The sequence below is a fragment of the Coloeus monedula genome (genome assembly GCF_965178545.1).
Source record: "Coloeus monedula genome assembly, chromosome: 19".
Classification (NCBI taxonomy): domain Eukaryota; kingdom Metazoa; phylum Chordata; class Aves; order Passeriformes; family Corvidae; genus Coloeus; species Coloeus monedula.
In genome coordinates this window covers 335,176-358,346 of record NC_138799.1, presented here as the reverse complement: position 1 = coordinate 358,346, position 23,171 = coordinate 335,176, and positions in this window count along the sequence as shown.

Below are 23,171 nucleotides of genomic sequence, written 5' to 3'. Positions count from 1 at the left end.
GAAAGGCAATCCAGGCCCTGCTTCATTGAGAACTGGCAATCCTCAAGTGGAAGAGAAGAAAAAAAAGTTAACTGACCTTACCAGGGCCTGAACAGGTAGGAATCCTCACAATTCCCATCAAGGTGGACAACAATGTCTGGGACGCCAGCCACACTCATCTCCCAGTTCAGTCAGGAGTGGAATTAAGATGCAACAAAGGCCCTGGGGAGGTGGGCACGGGTGGGAGTTTGTTGCTCATTTTCAAGCCAGTGGAGGAAGGAAGTCTTGCTTTAAATTGAGCCTGTATGTGCATAATATTATGGGATGCTCTTTGTATGTGTACGTTACAGGTTTTCCCTGGGTATCTGCTCTCTCCAGGCTTTGGCAATTTACTGTCCCATGTGTGGTTATCCCACACTTGTGGTTATCCCACACTTGTGGTTATCCCACGTGCTGCTGTGGGAGGGGAGCAGGAAAGCCCCCAGCACTGAGGCTCAGGTTAAAAAACACACTGGGCTTGACTGATTTGGGTAAATATACTGAATTTGCCAGAGTAAATTTTTATGATTAGAGTGGGCTTTTCAGTCCCCTTCTGTGTATTTAGTGGATCTCTATGTGGAAGGGGAAGGATGGGATACAGGAGAATCTCCACGGGTTTAGGTCTCTGGGGAACACCTTGTGAACTCTGCCTGCATTGTGAACCCTGTGAACTCCAAAATCAAAGTGTTCCATGAACCCTCGAACTCCACCAGGCTTTGCCTTGCCCAGTGGAAAGGCCGCAGTTTCTTGTCATCCCCTTTTTGTTACTTTGGCTCCATTTTATGAGCAGGGAAGCACAGCTGTACAATCTCCCCCATCTCAGTGTAATTGCATCAGACACTTGGAGGCCATCAGATTGCCAGTCAAGCTGGTATATAATGAATTTACTTGACATGCAGAGGTCCTTATGTCACAAAAGGTTTTCTCATTATATCTGAGCTTTTACTTGTTTATCAAGAGTCTCCAAACCCTCACCCTCTCCCCACTCACAGTGGGAGAAGTGCTGCAGGAAGCTGCCTTTTAGCTCAATATTCATCAGAAAAGGCCCACCTGGCTGTAAGTTTTCTGTTTTATTTGCAGCTTGCAGGAGAAGATCTGGCTGCAAACACCTGCTGTGAAGAATCAGCACTGAGGAATGACATGGACAAGGGTGATTCTTTATAACAGGTAGTGTAATATTCTCAGTGAGGTATGTTGGGACACCTGGAGGGGTTTGTCTCCCCTTCCCAGTAAGATTAAGCAGTGTTAAATGGTGGGTGCACCTTTGTCTTCACTGAAGGTAACAATTAGATCTGGTCTTGATAAATCCCATAACGCGCTTAGCACATGCGGTGGAGTCATTCCTGGATCCTGGATTTGTCTGGTTCAGCACAGGGCACAGCTTGCAAAGAGCTCCTCAGAGTGCAGGAAATAGTGCCTCGAGCCTTCATCCTTCGGTGAGGTAGGAACAGGGATTTGATATTATGGCAGTAGGCAAAGTTATGCAAAACCCCACAGGAGAGCCACAGGAAGGATGTGATTGTGCAATTGGGCCTGTTTGGGAATGTTTGTGACTGTACCCTCTGGAGTCTGCACTAGTGCTCGGGGGAAACTGGGACCTCCAGTAAGATTTCCCTGCTCTCAAAGAGCCTTCGGTGTGTGGGGCTGTCACTGAGAGGGCAACTGCAGGCTCAGCATCTGGACAAGGGTCCCTGCAAAGCAAAGCCCGAAGCCTCCTCTCCGCAGAAGGGCTCAGGGAGGGGGTCACAGCCTGGTTTTAGCAGCCCTTTGGCAGCAGGTCTGTGCGCCCAGGCGTGCCAGGAGAGCCCCGGTCCCCCCTGATTAGCCCGGATCCAAGGCTTGGCAGGGCAGCTGTGGCACCTCGCTGACGACTCCTGCCCATTGTCCAGGGCTCTCTGGGATGTGATGTTGCTGCTGCTCCACAGTGCTTGGGGCTCGGCTGGCTCCTCTTTCCAGCAAGGGCCAGGGTGGGAGCAATGTCTCACATGAATGAGATAAGAGAAGACAAAGCAAATGGGGAAGAAAGGAAGCTTGTAGCTTTTCAAGTTCAATGAGGCTTACCAGGCTTTGGGGGCCTCTTCAAACCAGAGGCTGAGTTAAAAGAACATGCAGAATTCAAAGCCTGTCCTTTTCCAGGCCCTCTGCCGGCTTTGAAAATCCTCCGAATTCATGTTTACTCTTGTTTCTCTCCCTCCTCCCCCTCTGCCCTACCTTCCCCACACAGACACGCACTCAACCCCTCTCCCCGTGAACAACTGTCCCCCCCAAAAGCAGCTCCTGGTAGAGTGATGCCCAGCCCCAGGAGCAGGTGGGGTGCCTGTTTCCATGCCCGCAGACCCTGAATGTCGGATGTATGCAAATGGCAGCCAATGGTGGGCAACATCAGCAAAGGATACAATGGACCCCCTAATCCCTTGCTGCCCAGAGCTTTCTCTCACCCCAGAGAAACCAGCACCAGAATAAACAGCTCCTTCGCACTGCAAACGTTAAAGTGTTTCTTTTGCTGGCAGACGCATACTTTGGAAAGTGGCTGCAATGAGGAGCACAAAGGCTGGGTGCTTCCATTCCAGGAATTGTAGTATGGGCCACCAGTTTCTGGAAGGAATCAAGGGCTGCAAGCGGGAGGGACCTGAAAGGACAGGAAGAGATGAAACCTCACTTTTTGCTGCTGCCAGTGTGACTTTACTTGCAGAAGGACGTCAATGCACCTGGGACAATTCCATAAGTAAGGGCTCTGCACTAAGGGGCGTTACCAAGACGGGCTCAGGTGGGATCCATGTCTGGCTGTTCAGAGGAGAACTGTGCCTGGGAGAGTCGGCCCCACATCCAGCTCACCCTCATTTCCTGGGCAGACACAAGGGTTAATTGTTAATTAATTAATTTCAGGTCTTTGTAAGATTGGGGCCTCAAGGGCAGGCAGGTAAGTGCAGAGGACTTTTCCCCACCGGCGGCTCTGCTGCAGGCACGACTTCTGCTTCTGCCCCACCCATATTTCTCTTGTCCACCCCAGCTGGGAGCTCTGACCATGAATTTCTGACAAAAGGCAGGTAAGACCTGTGAGAAGGGAGATTGTCCACATACACGATGAGAAGATTATCTCAGGTGCATGGCTTCAGCTACTGCATGTAGAGGCTGAACCCTGATCTGTCTTGCCCCTCCCACTCCTCTGACGCTGGGCTTGGGAAGGGTCCTCTCCCAGTCACTCCTTCAGGTGTTTTACCAATAATGAACCAAGCATGCGAGCTCAGTCCCTGCTTCACCGTGGCTTTGCCCCAGCTCTAAAGCAAATAACACCTGCAGCTGGGGCAAATCTACAGCCTTCCTCTCACCCTGTGCTGCTCCAGAAAACTTCATCAGCCTCTTTCTTTTTCTGGAAATGTGTTGTTCTGTCCTAGGAAAGAACCAGTGTCAAAGGCACAAAACAAACTGCTGTTAATACCTTTATTTTCTTGCATAGGAGCTCAGTGCATGTCTAAGACAGCTGAGCTGTGAACTGTTGTTTGTTTGTACCTCTGGCTTCACACTATTCCCAGGATCCTGGGCAGAGATCTGTAATTACCACCTCCTCTCCTTGACCAGCTATGTAAGAAGGAAGAAATGGCAAAACTCACCTCTGGCAGTCTGCCTGCTGTCACCCAGCCATGTGTGAAACACTGGGAAATATCCCTGCAGGTTTTCCACCCCCTCCTGTGTCCAGGTGGCAGCGGGGATGTCCCATTTGACACAAACCTCAGCACTGAAAGGAGCACCAAGCTCCAGGACCAAAGCCCTGCTGGTCAGTAGGGACTTCAGGAGGATGTTTGGTTCTTGCTGCACACCTGGCAGGGACCCCAAATAGAAAAGAGCTGCCACTTCTTTTAAGAGCTGCCACTTATTGTTTTAGAGAGGGGTTTTTTGCAACGGGGCTGTAAAAATGTCTGTCAAGCACTGCCCCTCCAAAGTCTTTGCTGAATGTCGGGAGATTTGCCTGCCAGCTCCCGGCACTTTTTAGGACACTGTCCAGCAACTGCTGAGTTTCTCTCCCTTCCCAGCCATGTAAATGAGCCGAAGGGGCTGGTGAAGGCGCAGGGCTGGGGGCAGAGGGATGTGACAGTCATGGAGTCACCAGAGGGAGGAAGCAGCCCCGTGTTGGAACGCTGCAGAGCTCACTCACTGAGCACGGGGAGGGCTCTGCAGCTCGGTGACACAGAGGTGGATTGTGCCTCGTGGTCGCAGTTGTCACTGAGCAGCAGGGAGATGACAGATCAGGACCAGCTCCTCGGCTGACATGAGTCGCTAAAGTGCTACTGACCTTGTGTGGCCCTTGTCACTTATTGTCTCAGCTCCTCTGAAAAGAAACCCTTGGTCTTGTTCTTCTCCTCCAGGCTGGCATAGTGATTATTGTTATGTTCTGGCCTTGGAACATATTAATGGAAATATGTGCAGCTTTGGTCCCACATTTCTCTGTCCCAAGTACATTTTCCCCCTTTTTGCTACTCACACTTTGTGTGAAGCTGGTGTTCATTAATCTGGCAGGGTTGTGGAGGTGTGGGCAGGGCCCCAGGTACACCTCAGCCCTGCTCCAGCCTTGATCCCCACAGGGCCCAGCCAATGCACCCCACACCTGACCCACAGCACCCCACACCTGACCCAGAGCACAGGGATCCCCTGGACATAAGCCAGCTCCCACCCCAGCCCTCCCTGCACCTCCACAGCCTCTCCAGAACTGCCTCCTGCTGCCAGGACAAATGCTGGGACAGGGGGGCTTAAGGGGAAACAAACACCAGGAAGAGATGAGGAAACTCCTCAAAACCATTTCTGTAAGATGCTGAAAGCCTGGCTGAGATGTGAGCTGTTGCTCCAAGGTGACTGTGCTGCTGTGTTTAGGTCTGGGTATGTTCCACAGCCTTGAAAAATGGTTAGTGAGGCTCCTGCTATCCCAAATCTCCCTGAGCCACAGAGCAGAGAGGTGATGTTCCAGTAAACTAGAAACATTTATTTTCTGGTCCTTTTTCTGTCTGAATATAAAGGAGGATTTTTCAAAATCATTGTTTCAGTATAGGTGATGCCATGAAGGAGGCAGTAGAAATGGCTTTACACTCATTAGGGAAGGAAGGACTATACTACCATGGATGTGACGGATTCAGCTGGAACAGTGTAAATTGGGCTGTGGATGGATTGCTGTTTAGTTGCCTGTTTGAGCTGCAGTTCAGCCAGAGCTGTCTGCTTAAACCTCACGCTGAACAAAATGTTCGTGTGAACTTTAAGGGCTGCAAGCCTCCCTGGAAAGGCAGTTTTTCTAAGGGGACTGGTGTGCAAAATGCTCTGGGTCATGTCTGTATTGAATAGAATTAGTGGGAGCCACAGGCAGACTGTCAGGCAGACAAAGAGAGCCCCTCCCTGAGAAGGTGGAGTTTGTGTCCTGGACTTCAAAGGCTGCATGATGCCGATGGAGGATGAGAGGTGATGCAGGAAGCATCGGGATCCTGCTGAGGGGAGGATGGACATACAGCTGGAGCTATTCCCAACACTGCCAGATGATAATGGCCGTTTGATATCACCCAGGTTTTTTGGGCTGTAAGGCCGGTGGCCTGAATCAAACTATGGTAACAGCATTGATTTTAAACACTTAAATAAAGAGATGCATTTGGCTCTGCAGTTGTTCATTTTCCCTCCATGTAAGTCCCTGATCTGGCAGCCAGTTGTGGGGGCAGGAGAGATGTGTAAGTTTAGGGGTGTGTATCCTTAGGGAGGAGAAGATAAGAGGGAAGGAGCCCAACAAAGCAGTCTGACAGCAGCAGCATGTTTAAAACAGCCCATTTTCAGCAGTGGGCTTTGGCAGTGCTAAGAACAGCTCAGGACAGCAAGGCAGACAGAAGCTGGAAACACACAATGAAAACCATGGAGCTGTGGTTGGATGAATCTCTGGAAGCCAACATTGCCTAAACCCAAGCCATGGACTCTGCTCTGTGTCTCTGACCCATCGCTGTGCCCCTGAGCTGCTAGGGAGGCTCTGCCTGCTCATCCCCCTGATCCTACCAGCCAGTTCCACCCACATGTAACCAAGGGTTCCTATTAAAAAAAGTGCCCTAGGGTGTATCACCGTGTCCTGCAGCCGTAGGGAGGAGGAGAGAAAAGGTCCAGCAGGCAGGAATCGTGCAGCAAGATTGATTGATTTAATTATTTTACAAACTCTTTTATAGACTTTTTTCTTCATAGTCTAATTGGACAAAGGATCAACCACCCCTTGGGGTGATTGGCTAAAATCCTAAAACATGCATTGTCAAAATGTTTTTCTACCATACCATTAACAAGATTTTTTCAAGGTTGCAGGTGTTTCATTGTTTACATAACTCTGCTACCTCTTCTGAGAGAGAGAAAAGTCTCTCACGGACTTAGAAAATAGCAAGAAAATCCTTGCTAGCAGCATTTTTGTATCCACAGGAGGGTGGCACACAGCATGGATACAGGGAACCGAGCAGTGGGACAGACCCCAGGAGGCTGCAGGGTGAGCCCAGACCTCAGGAGACAGAGGTGAGCAAATTCCATCTTGTGGTCCCTTAAGTGAGGAGCAATTGCTGTGCTGGAAGCTTCTTATTGCTAGGACTGAAGCCAGCGTTCAAAATAAATCTCTGTGGTTGTAACAGTTCTGCTAATGCTTGTGGAAGAAATAGACTTCAGTGCAATTACTCCTGATTTATGCAAAGTGGGAGAAGGATTAGATGAAAACCTGAAAAGCAAGTGTCAGTGTCTTTCAAGACACTTTTAAATGGGGTCAGGAAAAGCAATTTAGGGGAAGCAAAGGTCTAAATATGAATCCTTTGGAGAAAATCCTCCTGTGAGATGTTCAGTGTGAGGCACTGGATCAGCTGTACCAACACAGCTGCCAGGATGGAAAAAGCTTGAACCATTGCCTACTTCGTGTAACAATCTTAGTCCTGAACAACTAGATTACAAATTTTTAAAAAAGTAAAATTAAGCCAAATGTCATTTATAAGCAATTCTCAGATCCTGGCAGTGAGCTGGCATATATAAAATAAATACATTTCTGTAAGAGAGATCTTGTGAGTGAGGTGGCCCAAAGCCTGGCTCACCTTCCTGCTGGGCTGCCATCATGGCTTTGGCTGTGGTGCACTGCCAAAGTGCATTTACCCTTGAGAGAGCTCAGATTTCCCCTTCACCAGGGCAGGGATTAGGCAGCCATGGGCTGCAGCTTTTTTTGGTGGTCCCTTTTTTAGAGGCTGTGAATGCAGCTTCCTGGTAGCAGATGTCTTCAATCTGTAGCTCATGTGTGCTCATCCAGAGGTTAAAGACAAGATCAACTCTTCTGAGAGCAAGGACTGAAATGTGCCCTTTTCCTCCCGAAATTCTTCTGCATTGCTCTGGTGGTTGTTATCATTAACTGCAGTCAAGCCATGCTCAGGAGATATGGCTGTACCAGAGACCACCCTCTTTTGCTTCCTTGGAGGGTAGTAAAAAGCCACAGGGAGATTTCAGGTAAATCTGAGAACAGAACTTGTCCTCAAAAAGGGACAAGGAGGTGGAAGGAAGTCAGCACCCCACCCTTGGGAGGGGACAACTCAGCGCTTCTCTAAAGCTGCAAAGGTAAAACCATCAGCAAAGATGGAATCAGCTTGTCGCTGCAGCTCTGCATTTATACAAAATTTCAAATTTCTCATGTTTTGGAGACAGATTTAGCTCCATTGCCACAGTGCAAATCTGACCATAACCTTAGGGGAGTTTAGAGAGGGTTGTTAAGTGTGAATGACTTTTGAAAGATGGTTTGAACTTGTTTGGGTGTCTTGTGTCATGGAATTTGGATGAAAACTGTTTCTTTCTGAGCTGTCAGGGCTCCTGTTTTCTGTCAGAGCCTGGGAACAGCATTGCCCAGGGGATTTCCCCCCTCCCATAGGTGGGGGGTTGCAGCAAAGGCCAAAATTCATTGCAGACAATACTGAGCACATTATTCCAGTTCGCTGCCAGTGGCGAGGCTGTGCAGCGAGTCTTGGGATGGATCCTGCTGGAAGATGATCCTGTTTTCCCAGTTCCCACATTTTCCACAGGCATTTTTAGCAGCCTTATCAGAAAGGCCAGTGAATAAACAGCCTGTCTGAGCTGGATTCTTTCTTTGCCCCAGGAAAGAACTCTGTGGATGAGGTTAAAGCCAAGGGATGTCCCGGGAGGAGCTGGCATTTGGCTGCCCACAGGGCTCTAGCTCTGTGAATAATAGGGATCGTTTCCTTTCCGGGATTGTTGGTCTTCACACTTAGTAAGCCATTTTTTCCAAGGGCTGTAATGATGAGGAGAGCCAGAGATGCTGAGGAGCAGGCAGGTCATTCCTTGCAAGCGCCAGATGATCTACAACACACGATTATCAGGGCAATACACTTCTTTTATACACCGAGAAAGGTTTCTTATGTAGCCCATGGGTTTTATCTCCACCAGGCCAGCTCTTTTTATCATGTTTGTCAGTTCCAGTGAAGCAGAAGTATTTCTGCTTCCTTGTCTGTAATAAATTCTGATTGGTCTTGTGCTGGCTGTAAGGCTAAAACAGAAAGATGCGCCTCCCATGACATTGAAAGCAGCTAAAAGAGGGACAGGAGCAGATTGCCAGGCAATCAAATAGCCCCGAGGTAACCTGTTCTGGGGGATTTGCTTTGGTCTCTTGCTGGTGCCTGTCTCCCTTTTCCTCTCCCAGCCTCAGTACTTTCTGCCAGATGGCTGTTATTTTTTACAGGGCTACAGACAATTATAGCTGTCAAGGGCATGCCAGAGTAGTTAGCATTTATGGTGTTAGGGAGATTATCTTCTAAATGTTAATAACAGGCACAGACGTGGTAACTTTCCCTCTCCAGATCCCTATTGGAGCAGAGCTTTGGGTGCTCTGAGAGCCTCAGACGTACAACAGGAGCACTCTCAGTTTTGGGAACATGTCTGTACCCTCCACACACCTGCTGCTCACACACCTGGTCACCCCACATGAGGACAATGGGGTCTCCCTCCATTCACGTGCAACAAAGTTGTGCAACCATCAAGCCCAGAGAGGTTTGATTTCACCAGGTTCTCTGAGCTGGGGCACATCTGCAGCTCTCCAGGAGCTGCTCTGTGTTTCCTGGGCATTCCCGTTGCCATTGGAGCTCAAATCAGTGAGAGCACACACTAAGTTTCAGCCTCTGCAGCTGCTTGCCTGTGTTTCCAAAGGCCACGGGGTTTGACCAGCTGTCAGAAGCTTGGGAAGGGCTGCTCCATGTGGGTGGACATGGACATGGAATGGTGTAAGACGTGTCTTATGCCCCCAGGGCTGCTGGAAGGTCACAGAGTCTTCTCAAGCCAGGATCTGCTCAGCTCAGATCACACACATCAAACAAGAGCCAGCTCTTCCTGTTTGTTTGATGAGTTTTATCATTATCATTGTTTGATGGTGCAACAGGGCTCAACCAACACCTCCAGCAGAGCTGCAAGGAAGAAAATCCAAAATTGCTGCTGCTTGAAATAGCTCAGAGACATAAATTTAGACCAGAACCTTCAATCTGCCCTAGATCCATTGGAAAACATTCCTAACTTTGCAAACCAGAACAATTTTCTGACATAACACTGGTACTCAGGCAAGAGAACTCACCACCTGGTACCTCTCGGGCCCAGATCTCACCGCTGCCAGGTTGCAAAGTAAAATTCTCATTTAAGAGGATGGTCCCACCACTCAGTACCAGCACCTTGCTCACTGTACTTTACACAGATTGTGCTTTGCATTTGGCAGATGGAAGGAAGACATTTCTTGTCTTGTTGGGTTTTGGGTCATGAAAAATGAAGGCTAAGGCTGAATAATGAATTCTCATGGCCCCTTGCTGGGAGTGCAGATCTAAAAGGCACCCATGTTCGGCCTCAAGGAGATGGCCTTTTCCCATGGTCCCAGGAAAGCGGAAAAAAAATTCTCATAACAAAATCCCTTGGCATTTCCTGCTGGTCTGCAGCCAGGCTGGTCAGAGGGTGTTTCAGCTTCAGGTTGTTTCTTCTGCCTGAAGGCTCTTGTGCAGACCCAGGGCAGGGTTTGTGACTGTGAACTCCAGGGCACAGCAGTGCTTTAACAGCAGAGGCAGCCTGGGCCTTCCTGTTTATTCTTCCCAAGGGCATCTGTCCTCCCAAGGCTAAAGGGGAAGGTAAAACAGCAATGAAGAGGACGGTGTCCCACACACTGTCCTTGGGAGAAAGAAAGAAAAAGTGAGTGAAGAGGCGAGTAGTTAAAATGTTCTGTTCTTCAGGTCTCCTATTTCTGTCCTTGATGTATTAAACAAAGGCAGAGGTGAGTGGGTTAGCAAACCTTGGGAGGGGGCCCCCAAAACCCAATTTGTTTGACACTAATTTGATTAAAGAATATGGAGATTCATTGCTGATGCTTACGTGTGGCTGCCTCCCTAAGCAGGAGAAATCCCACAGCAACGTCGGCGGCTGAGAGATGCCCTTGGCAGATCATGCCCTGCTCTCTCTGGGCCACATTCTGCTCTCAGTTGCACCAACACTGCAGGCTGACTCAGCTGTGGCCAGTGTGATGGGGTGTGCAAGGACATTTTATGCCAAAAAAGAGTTTGGCTTGACAGGGTCTCATTTTTCCACCACTGTGCTGTGCTGTCTGCACTAGGACATCTTCCCCCACTTCATCCAGGAATCTGAAAGGATGGGTTCAATCAACTGATGGGAATCAAGACCTACTTTGAGCAAATGGGGGCAAAAATGCTTCAGATAAAGCAGAGATGTGGCTGCTTACAGGCAGTATCTGCATTTTAAATGGGAAAGATGCTTTGCAATATTCTCAGGATGATAATGGAGCAGGACTCTGACAGGGGTGTGGCTCGGTGGGTTAAGTTGCTGCAGACAATCCAGCTGTGCTGGTTCACCAAAAGCCAGACGTGTGCACAGCTCTGCAGAGCATTTCCAGCCAGTGGGATGAGTTAATAACATCACACATATGTGAATAGGCATCTCAGGTGCTGCAATGTCAGCGTGGCTGCAGCACCTTGGTTCTATCAATGGAGTGTTTGGGGCCTGCCAGATGAGTACCCTCCCAGAGGAGCAGGAAGGAGAGAAGACTCCAAGGTCTGGCATTCTTGACACGGAAGTGTAATTAGCCCAAGCCACAGCTTTGTTACAGTGCATTAACTCAAACCAAGAAAAAAGAGGCTCCAAATCCAGGAACAGTGAAAGGAAAGCAAAAAATATTTGCACAGAGTCTATCTGCCTGTTCATCAGTTTGACTGTAGATGTTGTAGGATCACCCCACTCTGGAAGAAGTTTTCCCAGCTGACATCATTCCAGCAAGTGCAATGGCTTTTCAGAAGCACCATAAACTCTGCCAGTTTTCCAGGAATAAACAGAGAGATACATGAAAGGTCTCAGACTGGTAGTAAATGTGCCATTTGCAGAGCACAACAGGATTTGTTTCAGAAGTAGAACAAATTTCACAACAAAGCTGAAAGACGTTGGAAGCGTCCCCTGCTTTCCTGAAATCTGAGGATAACTAAATTCACTGAAAATGAGGGAAGTGGCAACATTTCCACTGGTTTGGTAGGTTCTGGATGGTTTGAAATTTCAGTTGAAAATCCCATTTTAATGGGGACTTGGGGACTGGCAGAAGCAGAATTCAGTTCTTATTTCTTCAACCAGGACATTTGGTTTGTCATCTTGGGATGTTCACAATTTAAACTCGGATTCTGATGATAAAAATCTATGTCCAGAAAAATTAAGAAAAGTTTCTTATCCCAGTCATTTTTTGCACTGAATAAGAACAGTCCCAGTAGCTGTGAGCCACCATGTGCATCTTTTCTAGAAGGAATGTTACTGTTCTATTTTAAGAGTTGGTTGAACGTATCCCACGTATTTTACACCACATCAGAGTTTTGAAAGTCCGGATTTTCGTAGTAAATATTACACGTCTCCTCCACTGCCTGTAAGACTGATCTTTTATTATTTTCTTCTGATTTTATAGTTTTTAGCTTCAAAATATAGAATGATTGAGTAGAAAAACCACTAGGGAGGCATTTCCAAAAGCTCTTTATCCTTCCTCCACCCTCCCTGTTTTGCAAGACCAGTGCCTTCTTCACAATTTAGACAAGAAAGGCAGCATCCTTTCTTCCTTGAATATCAAATTCTCGCTTTGCAGAAAGTGCCTATAGAGATACACAGTAACCACCATCTTTAAAGTAATGAATCAAGGAGAAAAAAGGCCCTTTGAACAGTAGAAGCATCTTCCTCACTTTGCTGTTAATGCAAGGCTGTGCAGATAGGAAAACACTTGGAATGCTAGCTGCAAAAGAGAAGCACTGCCAGACCTGTGCTCAGACAGCTTTTACTTGAAAGACCTTGGTGTCCATCTTTAACTCCTCTCAGGCTGAAAAGACTCTGCAAAACCTCAGCTGGAAAAGCAAAATCCCAGCTAAAAAAAGCAGAATCTCAGCTAGGAAAGCAAACTGGCTATCCCTGCCTGCAGCTCCTGCTTGCTGAGGATTTTCCATGACAAAACTCAGCCCGGGTACTCCTGTCTGCTCCTTTATTGTTACTGAAGTAACAGAACTTTCTACCGACCAAAGCATCCAGCCCAGAGAGCTGCAACTTCCCAAGGCAGATGTCTCCCTCTCTCTTTGTGCTTGTTCTCACTGTTTGATTCCCTAGATACAGCTCACAGGAAAAAGACCTTTCCGTTTGGAAGGGAGGCAGTGACACCTTATCTACAATAGTGCAAACAGCTGCTGGTTCATTCCCTGCAGTCATTTAATGTGTCAGTGAAATGCAGTCAGCTGCACAGTTTGAGAGAGGTATTACCCTGGGTTTTGATTGCATTTTTCCTGGTTTGCAAAGCTTGACCTGGAAATGAAAACCCTCCATCCCATGGGTATGAGCCACTAGAATTTTGTGTGCTCTTTGCTAACTCTGAGTCGTGCTGAGTTCCCATCCATTCTGGGTGCTGTATCCCTTACAAAAAGAAGCAGTACCTGCATCCAGTCTGCTCAATATTATGGAATCATAGAACCACAGAATGGTTTGGATTGGAAGGGAAACTAAAGAACATCTATTTCTGCCCCCTGTCATGGGCAGGGACAGAGCAGAATGTGCAGAGCCCCACTCAGCCTGGCCTTGGACACTTCCAGGGATCCAGGGGCAGCCACTGCTTCTCTGGGCAACCTGTGGCAGGGCCTGCCCACCCTCACAGGGAACAATTTCTCCCTAACATCTTTTTCTGTCAGTGTGAAGCCATTCCGCCTTTTCCTGTCACTCCAGGCTCTTGTCAAAAGTCCCTCTCTGGCTTCCTTTTAGGCCCCTTCAGATACTGGGAGGCTGCTCTGACATCTCCACATAACCTCTCTTCTCCAAATTATTTTCTGTATTATTTAGGGCATCTCCAGTTTGGGGCACTTCATTTCAAAAATAAGATATGGAGCAAGAATTATAATTCAAAGCAACAAGTAAATGCAATTAGAAGCCCAGAAATCCTCACCTGCAAGAAGGGTCTGCAGTTACTAATCCTGGATGAGAAAGAACAGTGTTAAAATAAAGGCCACCTGAAAAGATGTAGCCAGTCCTCAATACCCTCTGTCCATGGAAGGGAAAAGCGCTGTCCTTGAATTTCAGCAAAGATCAAGGTTAGAGTGCCAGGATAAGCAGGAAGGGAGCAGAGCAAGGACCAGACAAGGAAGGCAGAGTGCTCATCCTGGGTGGTCTCTCACATCAATGAACCCCCACCCCATATCTGAAGCCCACACCTGCTGTGTCCCAGCCCGGTTTTCCTGCACAGAGAGCTCTTAGTAAGTGCTGTGGTCCAAAGTGATCAGTGTCGCAGCACGGGGAGGGAGCTTTCCATTGCTCTAAAGAGCATTTTCATTGAAGGGCACCTAATGCATTAGGAGGAGAGGTGCCGCCGTTCACTCCACTTGTCACTTTACATCTGGTCAGTGGTGCCAGGAGTGAAATCCAGCAGTCCAGGAGAACAGGATTAATTTGTTAATGAATGACAAGCAAAGGGCCCTGCTGCAGAGGGGTGCTGGAGGGAGCAGTGTGCAGAAGTGGTCGTTAAGGAAAGAGCTGTTCCATTGATACATGAGGGAAATGTAGAGATAGATGGATACTGTTCCGAGTCAAATGGTAAAGTATAACTCACAGACATAAGGTGCCTCCTAAAGAATCACCGTGATGTATTCAGGCTTGGATTTTCAAAGTCACCTAAAGGTAATTTCTTCGGGGTTTTTAATATAATATATTGGTTTGCTTGAAAAAAAGAAGAAACCCATCCATTTTAAACAAGCAAGAGAAGACAAACAGTCAGTTGTAACTTTAAAAGCATTGAGGGCTACATATCCATTTTGAAGAGGAGAGTCATTTTTCAGAGCTGAATGTGATGAAGCACCAGGCTTCTGTCATACTTCGGTGGAATGTCAGCACCTAATTCCCTTTAGTTAAAGTGGAAACGCAACGAATTTTGTGTCAAACCATTCTGCTGCACAGAATAACATGTAAAAAGGTTTCCAGAGGATGTTTAGAGGATAACACAGGGCTATAATATGAAATACAAGGCAATTTAACATATGACTACGGTTGTATTATGCAGCCGTTATCGACAGCAGGACTGACACAATGTCCAATTACCCAGGGGAAACGACATCTCTTGCAGCTTAACAGCCACACTGTCAAATATGGTCAGTCTGTGCCTTTGGAGAGTTATTAAAATGGCAGAAATTAGCGTTAAAGTAATTGATTGGTATTTCCTTAAGATGCAATAATATTCCCATAAATCTTTAGATAAGAGGAATGTTCCTGAGACATTAAAGGACTTTGGGTGTATGTGTAGTGTGGGTGACTCTCAAGGAATAATAAATGGCTCTAGGTGACTTGTTGTTATGGCTCGGATACTGCATGATATTAACTTTAAGGGCTGCCTTCAGAACTCAGAAACTTTATGAACTCCTGTGTTTTATGATCTTGTAACCTCAAGTCCTTCATCCTGGAGAGCTCAGGATTCTGTTCCATCTCATAATTACCAGGTAGCTGCTGGCACTGGGCCCCTCCCGGCACCTTTCTCTCCGGATCAGCTTCCCTAATGAATGTTAGTTTGACTGGGTTGGAACTGAACCACTTTAGACCATATTTCCTCAGCCATAAAAACTTATCTGGGGTTTTACTGATCCTGAGTAATGTATTCACATTAGCTAATTAATTGATCTTGTTGAGTAACATATTAATTTCTTTTAATTTCCTATCCCTACTTGAAAGGCAGCATTTTCCTGAAACCAGTGTGGTGGTGTAGGAAAGAATTTGTAGATTTGGGCTTTCAAAGTCAGTTTGGAGGCCTGACTCTGTGTTATGCAGCAAAACACACACACGAGTATGTGCATGGCCACAGACAGAGAGTGTCCTGCCTTCACAGGCATCACTTCTGTCAACATAAACAAGCATTATGGTCCAAAAAGGCCTTTTATTGTAAGCAAGTGGCCCAGCAGCTTCCCTCCTATTTCCAAAGATGCCTAAAGCCGTCTGCAAAGTAGGATTGAGGTGCCTCAGAGGAATTTCCATACCTGAATCCATCCCAGGTCTTTGATGTCAAGCAGAAACCGAGTGAAGCATAATCTTCACCACACTCTGTCCTCTCACAGGGGTGATCCCAGACGTGCCCCAAAGCAATCCTTACCTACTGCTTTCATTCCCCTGCTGTGGTGTGAGAGATCTTTATGGGCAAGGCACAGGCATGGCACAGGTTATTCACCTCATCACTGCCCTCTTCCCAGGATGCTGCTCTCCCAGGAGGGCAGTAATTGCAGGTGAGGGTCAGCCAGAGACATTTTGACTTTTATATGATTTTTGCATGAAATGTTCTACCTTGGTGCTGTTCTGGCTCTTCCTCCCCAGCAAGCCCATGCTCCTTCCCAAGAGCTAATTACGTCCCTTCATCCTTCTCATTTGTCCAGTGCTGAAATGGGTGACAGGGCTGATATTCCTTCACTCAGCTTCTCAGGAATTTGATTTTTTTTTCTCCTTTTCTTCTTTTAAAGATTTCTCAGCAGTTCTCATCAGCTGTTTATATTTAAAGGTTGTCAAACATTTAAGTTAGCAAGAGCATTCCCCTCTCTGAGGAGGTTGGAAGAGGGCAATGCTCCCACTCATCTTCACTCTGATGCCTTTTAATTGTCCTCAGTTTAAAAATGCTGATTAAAAAAAAAAAAAAAGATGAAGAAAATAAACAAACAAACAAGAAGTGTAGGTATTTTTCTAAATAAGTGACACAAATTCAGATCTTTCTTGATTCTGGGCTGGGCTTGATTCTTGTTGGTGGCATTCCTGCATGGTGGGTGAGACTCCTCTATTCTGTATCTCTGATGTGGATTGAGACTGCCAGAGTCAATGAAATGGTGCATTCATCCTACATAAAGTAACAGGTTTGGGGGTTTTGTTCAGTTTCCTAGGAAAAAAAAACTAGTTCAGGGCATGCAAAATATTCCATTTTATTTAGGACAACTGGGTGAATGGAGTGGGCTCGTGTTGAGAATCTGTTTAACTGAACCAAAGTAAGCCTGGAAATCAGATTCCTTTTAGAACTGAAAAATTGCATCATGTCACACTGAAAGCACACCTGAAATCACTGTATTGATGGAGAGCACAGAAAACACCTACAGGGATAGAGAAAGGGGTCTTGAACCCATGTATTCTCATGTAACTCCTTCAACACGAATTTTGAAAACAATTTAGTTGCACAGAGTTTGCTTTTTATGAGGCGGGTGCAAAAGAAACTCACCACCTTAAAAACGCCGTAAGTCGCCTTGTCCCGTGGCAGCTGAGGCAGGACACACTGGGTACTGCTCGACCTCAGATCCCAGACCTGCAGCACAGCACTGACCACATTTCCACACTCCAGAGCACCCAAGCCTCTGGTGGTACCAGACCTAATCCATCTCTGCAACTGCTCCTCTCCAGAGGTGCTGCCCATACGGTTACTGTGGAACTAAGCGAGAAACTCTTCCTTTGCCACTCCCTCCCCCACCATTTTCCCCACCACAATTTGCTTTTTTGACATGAAAGGACTTCTCCCCAAAATGGCATCAACCTGTTTGATAACTGGATGATGTGGGCATTCAGGGAGAGGTAGAAAACTGCTCTGGTGTAAACCTGAAAAAATCAAAAGTTTATTCAAAGTTCTTTTTCTAATTGCATTTTCCTTCCTCCAGACACTTTTGTTAGGTGGATGGGAGAGAGACATGCATGCATTATAATACAAAAGCAACATCTTTCCTACGGAGACTGTGAATTACACACACACACACATCTCTGGGCTTACGTACAGAGAGGAGGGGGAAACACGAATCAAACCCAAAGACTGGGTTTTTGCAGGGAGCTGTCTGGGTTGTCAGTTAGGGAAATTAGCCCATCTATCACAGGCCTCTAATTTCCCATCACTTCCCCTGAAACGTGTGGGCTTTTAAAGAAACTTCTTAATTTTTCCCTCATTTTTGTTTCTTTACTTCCTCCAGTTCTTAAGTAGAAAAATCCCAGAGGATTTAAGTGTCTAAACAAGAAACTTTGGAGCTCTTCTGTTTCTTGCATGAACTCACACAGAAGTGCCAGGGAACAGACAGCGAGGGATGAGCCCACATTTGGGGAGGGGAAGGATCAAGGGCCATGTCCAGCCTGGCGTCGATGCCCTCACGGTCTTAGGAGTGTTTGGCAATGTGTTACAGGGGGTTTAACACCCTGTGTGCATGTTTGCTCTGTCTGGGGGATCTGATGGTCCCAACTCCTACAGACACCTTTGTTTGTGACTCCTGGTGCTCCCGAGAGCTGTGTTTGTGTAGGGCCCTGTGTAGGGCTGTGCGTGTGCTGTCCCCTGCACTCACTATCCCCAGCCAACTCCCTGTGGGTCCCTTACCCTCCTTTTGTGTTTGCCTGCATGCCTCAATTTCCTTCTTTATTTGATGTTGTGGCTCCCCTGCAAATCCTTTAAGTTTCTAAATGTATGAAAATGGCAGAGTGGAAAAGAAAGCTGGAACAGCTGGGGATGCCTTGGGGATGGCGCTTCCTGGCCCCAAAGATTGCTGTGCTATCGTGTTGCACTAAATTGTTCCAGTGTTCAGCAAATTGCATTAATTAAAGTGCCACATCTGGCCTCTTTATCAGGGCCCGTGCAGTCCTGGTTTTGATCCTGCAGTGACAGACTCTGAGGGTATCAGCATCCCCGGGTAAACACTCGTTACATGAGGGGAAGGCTCCCTTTATTCTGGAAAACCGGGTCCAATGGAAGCGCAGAAGCCTCACTGAGGAGCCTCCAATAACCTCTGGAAAGGAAAAACCGGTCATTAGTAAAGCTCAGTCACCAGGGCTCTGTTGATAGCAGCAGCTACCCTGCCCCTTTCTGGGCTTTCCCCTCTTCCAAATTAAACCATCTCCCATTCATGTTGTAAGTTTGTGCTCAAAAAAGTAACTTAAGCAAATGATCAGGCAAAAGCGAAGCTCTGCTCACCTGGGACTCCCCTTCCCTTTCCCCTGCGAGCACCCCAGAGCCTGTACTGCAGCCCCCTTCTCCAACAGAGAAGCTCTCAAGCAAATACTTTGCTTAATTTTATCTGCGAGCCTCCTAGAGCCAAGAAAGGGAGCTGGAACTCTCCTATAGGGGATTAATGCACTACAAAAGATACAGATTTTAGAAACTACCCAGTTCTTGGGGGATAAAAAGGCAAACTTTCAGCATAGAACTTGATCCCTGCACTCCCAAATCACTGAATATTCACTCCATTGTTTCATCCCAGGTATTTTTGAGAGTACATCACCTTAGTAGCAGAGATAAAGGATACTTTGCCCCTACATCAGGAGCTACTCTTAAAATAATGGGCCACGAATGAGGCAAATTACCTAATGGAATAAATTATCTTAACAAGTAATGATATTAAGGTAGTTTTCCTATAACCAGAAAGTTTATCTGTTTTTTATTTTAGGGACATTTATATCCCAGTGCATCAGGGATGGCATTAAAGGCCTCATCAGTTGAACTTTGAGGGAGAGGTAGGGGACAGGAGAGAAATGAAATAGCAGCACTCAGCACACAATGTCAAAACTGACTCTTGTGTTCACATTTTAGGCTAATAAGGGACTGAAGGAGTGGACAAACTCACATAATACAAACATGTCTGGGTGACAATTAGATTAACATTTTTAACTTCCTGGTTAGAGTTGAGTGTATTTAGGGGCCCTTCAGAAGACAGCTTCTGAAAGCCTGCAATTTGTGTGCTAATAGAGTCAGCCCCTCTCTGAGCTCTGCTCTTCACTGAGCCCCTTCCATCCCGTGCTCCACAATAATAGGGGACAACTGACCCCAAGTGCTATTTGTGATGGCCTGGAAATTGTAGATAATGACATGGTGCCTAAGACGATTGCTCCACCCGTCTAATCCCACACTGCCAAGGCAGTTCTTCCTTTAGGATGGCTGCTGTGTGCTCCATGGGGTCTTTTCTGGGGAGGGTGCTGCCAGCAGCCAGACTGGGCTGTGTTTGGCCTGACACACTGGGAATCAGAGCCCTGAGCCAGAGCACACACACAGGCTCTTGGAATGGGTGCTTGTTTAGGAGTGCACTACCTTAATAGTGCAAGGGATGCTCTGCACCTCACATCAGAAACTATTTTTAAAATAACTCTAAATTGGGTTGTAGATGGAGCCAGAACACCTCCTGAGCTGCAAACAAAGCTGAGTCACTGTTTGCTTGCTGAAATCCTCCAGATGTAGCTGAAATGTCAGCATGGACCTCACTCCTCCAAGAACCCCTTGGCCTGAGCCCACCTTGTAGGTCTGGATGCTAGCCAACACCTCAGCATCCTTCCAGATCTGTGTGACATTTGCTGAGGGGCCCCAAAGTGATGGGTACAGCAAAGGCTGCTCCCTCACTATATTAACCCAGTATTTGGCACTGCCCTTTCAAGAATTTGGTCCCAGGTCAGAGCCAACTCAGCACAGGAGAGGAGGGTGCTCAGCCTGATCCCCATCTCATGAACAGCATCCCAGATCTCACCCCCCCATGAACATGAGCAGTTTATTTTCTAAACACCTGGAATGGACAGATGCTCAGCTCCCAGTGTGATGGGTCCTCACTGCTGCCAGCAGAATTAGACGATTCACACAACCAGGAAAGCCTTTGCTAAATAACTGAGGGGTGAGGGAGGAGGGAAGGGTAAACTTAAACACAGGAGCCTAAGAAAGCCTCCACTTGTACATTCAGCCGCAGCCAAGCCCCCATTGGAGGCACAGGCAGAGGGATACAGTCGCACAAGGCTGGAGCAGATTTGCAGTTGTATGGGCTAAGTGTTTGCTTCCCTCGCTGTACAATTACTGTTACTGATATCATTACACTGCTCCACTTGGCACATCCGTTCCCTTGGCAGCTCTGGCTGAGGCGCTGGGCTTTCCAGCCTTTAGAAAGCTGTGCAGCTCTTCTCCTCGAGCACACGCTCTGCAGCTAAACGAGTCATTATCTGGGAGCTTTAATCAGCCGTCATTTGAGCTGAATTTGCCACTATATTTGTAGCAAACCCTGGAGCCCCTCTGAAGCATCAATGCACGCTGGCATTTCGTGTGGGGAAAGCCTTCAACTGCCTCGTTGGTTGGAACAGAAACTTTCTGTCTCCTACAACTGCTCTTGCTTTACAATGTTTAAATGAATGGGGGCTTGGGAGCTGGTGGAGGAGCCCCAGCAGAGCTGTGTCAGGGAACAGCTCAACATCTGCCCTGGTGTGGAACGTGTTATTTATGTTCCCCTTGTCAAAAAAAAAAGAAAAAAAAAAATCTGCAATCAGGGGTGGTAAGAAAAGGTGTTTCCTAACCAAAACAGCCATGGAGTCTGGCAGGGCTGCCTGCAGTCTTTACAACCAAATTCCTTTTTGTGCTTCCACCATCCTGCAGTGCCCTTGGCTGCTGTCACAGCAGGTGCTGGAGGGCAGGTTTTACCTGCAGACAGGCAGCTTCGCCATGAGGACCCTGGCACACCTCCGTGGTGAGGGCAGAGAGAGCTCAGACCTTGCAGCTGGTGTGGTCAAACCTCAGGCAGCTGCTTGGTCCAGAGGGAAGAGGGGGGCTGAGGACAGGTTTGGTGGTCTCCCAAACCTTGTTCGTCCATCCATACAAAACAATTCCAAAACAGAAGTTGCAGAGCTGAACATTTTTGCTGTCTCACCAAGCAGGTAAATGCAACATCAAGAACAGTAATTTTGTTCACATAGAAACATAGTAATTTAGGTTGGAAAAGCCCCCTAAGTTCGAGTCCAACCATTAACCCAGCACTGCCACATTCACCGCTAACCCATGTCCCCAAGTGCCACATCTTCATGGCTTTTAAATATCTCCAAGCTATGGTGACTCCACCACTGCCCTGAGCAGCCTGTGTCAATGCTTGAAAACCTTTTTAGTGAAGAAATTTTCCTGTTCAGATTTTCAATCTAAACTTCCCCATACACAACTTCAGGCTATTCCCTCTTGTCCTCTCACTTGGGAGAAAAGACTGAGCCCCACTTGGCCACAGCCTCAGGAACCTGAGGAGACCTCCTCCATGAGTAGCTCCTTCTGAAAATGCTGGCTTACGTCCCCCATTAAGTCTTAATTTCGTTTTCCTCTCTCTTGTCAGAATGAATTGATTTCCTAACCAGAACAACACAGGTAGCTGAGGACCTCCTATCCTGATACTGCCCTCTCCTTGTCCAACATTTACAGAGAGAAAGAAGGGAGGAGCAGCAGAAACTGGGTCCTTTCTATCCAGCCCCAAGTCCAAACTGTGAACTTCCAAACCAAAGTCTTTTCTGTGCTGTTGCTCAGTTTCCAAGATATGCGGGTGATAGAAGGATTTGCAGCATCTGCAGTCCACATTCATGACTGCAGAGCTCCCATCCAGAGAGCTTTATTAGCTGGTAAGACTCCTGTAGAACAAGGGTCATAAATAAAAAGTTATTTCAACTTTTAACCTAGTAATATGTAGCTTCCAGAATTACGAAGATTTTATTGTACACAACAGAATCCATCAGTTTACTTGATCACTTGTTCCAGTACTTCATTTTCCTCATCCTTAAACATTTATGCCTTATTTCTCTTTTGAATAGTTCTAAGTTTAATTAGAAGGCATTTGCTCTTGCTGGTAAATTAAACAGTCCTCTTGTCTTTGATGTGGTACATACTGCACCACATTTCCTCTGCTAAACTAAACTTAAAGATTTTCAAACCTCTCAGAATGAAGTGTCTGAGGTTTCCAATGATTTCTGTATCCACTGTCAATACATAGGTCAATAGACCACCAATAGAAAGTGCAGCACATGGAGTCACAGCTGGATCTGTGAATGGGGAGAGATGGATCCAAAAGCAGAAAGACAAAGGGACCAATAGATAAACAGATAAATTGCAACTCTCCAGGTTGCAATGAGTCCTTCACATTAGTGAACACCTTTTCTTACCTGAAAATTTTGAGCTGGTTCACATAATCCATCACTCCAGTAATGAAGACATTTGCTTCCTTAATTTCCCTTGGAAGTCACCTCCCCTCACAGATCACACAGGATCCCTTTTCACTCCCCAGATCCCTGACACTGTTATTATTGTATTTAACAATCACTCCTTCCCATCCTTCACCAAAAACATATCCAACACATCCAATTTCACATTACCAACTTGCCAACTGGCAGTTGGCAGGAGCAAAACCAACTTCTTTTCTTTTTCTTTCTGATCTTTAGTTGCCTCTGGCCCCTGGCCAGTGGTGTCTTCATTTATTGTAATGAATTTGTGTCATTAATATGTTGGATTTGCACAGCAATTGCAAAGTAGTACATTAGTACAAAAGCTATTGCTCTGGATGCCAGCGTTTTATTGCCACAGCTGATTTACAGGCTGATAAGCAGCTTTGCAGTGTCCTTGATGCCGGGAGAAGGACAGGTATTGTGGCAGTGGTGAGGCAGGCACAGCACTGTGGCTGTTTGGGGGCAGTGTGAGGTTTCCCAGGCCTCGCACAGCTGGGGGTGGTTTGACGAGTTCATCTTTTCTCTGTAAAATGTCTTTGCCTTGGTGTGAGTGCTCAGCGATCCCAGAGAAACGCCGAGTGCAAAGCCTGTGTGAAAATCTCAGGCACTTGGAAGGGAGATTAAATGCCATTACAATACTGTAGGTTTGGGAGCTTCTGTGT